This window comes from Beta vulgaris, chromosome 9 (assembly GCF_026745355.1).
Source record: "Beta vulgaris subsp. vulgaris cultivar EL10 chromosome 9, EL10.2, whole genome shotgun sequence".
NCBI lineage: Eukaryota > Viridiplantae > Streptophyta > Magnoliopsida > Caryophyllales > Amaranthaceae > Beta > Beta vulgaris.
This window is the reverse complement of record NC_079210.1, coordinates 18,139,156-18,142,337: the sequence shown is the minus strand read 5'-3', so window position 1 is coordinate 18,142,337 and position 3,182 is coordinate 18,139,156. Positions and strand designations below refer to the sequence as shown.

Sequence of the window (3,182 nt, the reverse complement as noted above, 5' to 3'; positions counted from 1 at the left end):
GACATAAGGAGGAAGATCTCCTCATTTTAGCAAGAGAATGATGAGACACTTACGGAAGCTTGGGAGCGGTTCAAAGAGATTACCCGTTCATGCCCTCACCATGAGTTCAACAAAAATCTACTCATGTGGTTCTTCTATGATGGCCTTAATCCTATATCACGTGCCAACCTTGATGCTGGAGCGGGAGATTAACTTTCTAAGATCCCGCAAGATCAACTGTAGTCCACAATTGAAGAAGTGATCAAAAATTATTCATGGGGTGGAAGAAGAAAAAGAGGTGCTCAACCTAAGAAGGGTAGAAGTTTGAACTAGATCCCATGAATCATCTAAGATCAACCTTGCATCATCTAATCCATCATAGGTATTTTTTTTTTGTGATATATGTGGTGGTACTAACCATGATACTTCTTATTTTGGAAATACCCATTCGGAGCATGTGGCGGCAATAAACTATAGAGGAGATAGGTTATTAAGGAAACCAAGCGTATAGAAGCAATCAACAAGGAGGTTAGAAACAATCTCAACAAAGCTACAATCAAGGCTTCAACCAACCTCAGCGTGGTACTAAGTCTAATCCGGTTTATTTCCAGATGCATATAGCACAAAGTCTAAACCATTAAGTCTAACGAAGCTAGCATCACCTTAAGTCCATAACGACACTCTTTAAGTCCATAAGGAAACACTATAAGACCATAACGGCACCGTTAAGACCATAACGACATCCTTTAAGTCCATAACGTCACCATGTAAGTCCATAATGGTACTCTTTAAGTCCGTAACGACACCTTGACCTAGCGGAGCTAGTCATCGCTTTTTGTCTATAACGGTACCTTGTAAGTCCATAACGACACCTTGACCTAGCGAAGCTAGTCATCCCCAAGACCATAAAGGCACCCTCTAGGTTTAGTGAAACTACTCCTACCTTACATCTATAGTAGTCCACATCCTCGAGTCTAGCAAAGCTAGTCTACCCTAAGCTTATATAATGGCCTAAAATCATCAAGTTTGGCGAAGCCAATTCCTTCCTAAGTCTAGCGAAGCTAGCATAAGTAACCCTTTTGGGTCCAGTCTAGTCCAGACCAGTCCACATCTACATTTGCATATAGTTAGGCCCATGTCACCATCATAACCATAATCATAACCATTTCTACTCATTTCCCATTTTCATTCCCATTACCATGTCCACTTTCATCCTCATTTCTCATCTTTAATTTTTCATTTCTCATTTCCCATCTCCATTCCCATCTCTCCATCCCTCATTTCCATGTCTCATTTTGAAAGCATCGTTTCTTAAAATGTACGAGGTCCATTCCATTTCTAGTCAGAACGGATTGTGATATTTTAACTTGGGAACTCTTGAAAGAGAGGATACAACGTCAACCTACTCTCAGACTCGTCAAATGCATTGTCACATTCTCAGAAAAATCCTCTGACTCATCTGAATCATCATTTGAAATGGGAGACGCTAGTGAACAACTCAATGCCATTATGGCCCAACTTCAACTGATGAACTCTTGTCTTGCGGAAAAAGATAAAGAGATTAAGGCAATGAGAAAGAAACTAACTGAGGAAGAAGCGCAAGATGACAGTCCTCCGCCACCACCAACTCTTGATAAGAACGAGACAGAACTATGGTTTAAGAAACTCGAGAAATTGATCCAGTCAATCCCTGCGCTTGAAGGTTAGGCTCATGGCCATGACATTATTGATACTTAACTGAGGGAAAATCTCTCTAAAAGGGAAACATTAGGTGACCACCCAAAATTCAAGGTAGTCGAAGACCCAAATGACCACTTGAGAGCTTTCTCCATCTCTATGGCTCTCAAGGGCATGCTTATGTCTTTCCTTTAACCTTTGATGGACATCTATCCAAGTGGTTTAGGTCACTGAACAAAACCAAGCTGAATGATTGGGACTACATCAAAGAAGAGTTCCACAAACAATACATATACAATACTTAGCTTCCCATTAGCCTTCGTGACTTCAAATTAACTAAACAAAACTCCAACGGAGATTTTGTCACCTTCCTTAACATATGGAGGGAAAAAGCTGCACAAAATGACGAACAAGCCATCCCAAGAGGATCGAGTCCAATTGGTGATTAGTATCCTACAGCCCATGTGTGTGGATCATATCAAGTTCCAACCCATAAAGTCTTTCACGAAGCTCTATGAGGTAGTCCTACTGATTGAAGAAGAAGTACAAGCAAACAAGAACGAGGGTTCCAACAACAACTCTTTCTAGAAGAGTAATAATAACCCTTCTAGCACTAACATCAACGCCCTTACTACTAACAATAGAGGTTATTAAGGACCTCAAAGGACGTTCACTCCATTGGGCATGACTTCAGAAGAAGCCTTCACTAGGATTCATGCAAAAGGAGCGCTTCAGCCTATCGACACTACTCCGGACCCTCCTTCTGAGAAAAGATCCAGTAAATGGAATCCCAATGCCTAATGCAAGTACCATCAAGGGAACAGGCATACGATATCACAATGTTGGACTTTGAAGCATCATCTGCAGGATATGGTTGAGGATGGTAGATTGCCAATTCCGCCTGCAGCAAAAGTCAGCAATAGCGGCAACCCCTTGAGAAGTGCCTAAAAAATGCCGGTGCATGTTCATGTAACGCTAGTTTTCTAGGTTGAGTCAGAGAGTGCCTCCCTTAGCTCTTTCATTTTCTTTCATGTCAAGTCTGTGTCATTTAGGATTTTATTTTTAATAAGCCTTGATCTATTTATTTCGAATTAATAAGATAATTTCATTTTCATTGGCCTTCCATCATCTTATTTATGCTTCTAATTCAATGATGAAACTTAAATCACCTAATGAACTTGACTAATAATGACAAAAAGAGATCTAAAACAAAAAGAGGACATACTTTGGATCAGGATTTATTCCCCTCTCCCTTCCATTAAATTCATAGGTCATCCACGTACAACCAAGGAAAAGCAACAATCCTTTAAACGATCATCTTTAATAGCCAAATATCCTTTCAAGCAAAACTCCATAAATATCCTTCAAACCTTCCAATGCCCTAAACAAAACTTGTGTGAAAGCCTTACTATATTAAAAAAAAAAAAATCAATGCTAGGCAAAATAAAACTAAATTAAAAAAAATTCAAAGTGCGAAAAAAGAAGACGACAAAAGCAAAGCACAAGCAAAAACGAGAAAAGTCCTA

At 39.7% G+C, this 3,182-nt stretch overlaps 1 non-coding gene across 1 annotated transcript; it reads right to left on the bottom strand.

Annotated features, from left to right (window-relative positions):
• LOC125493950 (small nucleolar RNA R71) lies at positions 1–107 on the bottom strand. The gene has a single exon (XR_007270273.1). It is a non-coding gene; the product is annotated as a small nucleolar RNA R71 (small nucleolar RNA).
• Between the last annotated feature and the right edge of the window lie 3,075 nt (positions 108–3,182).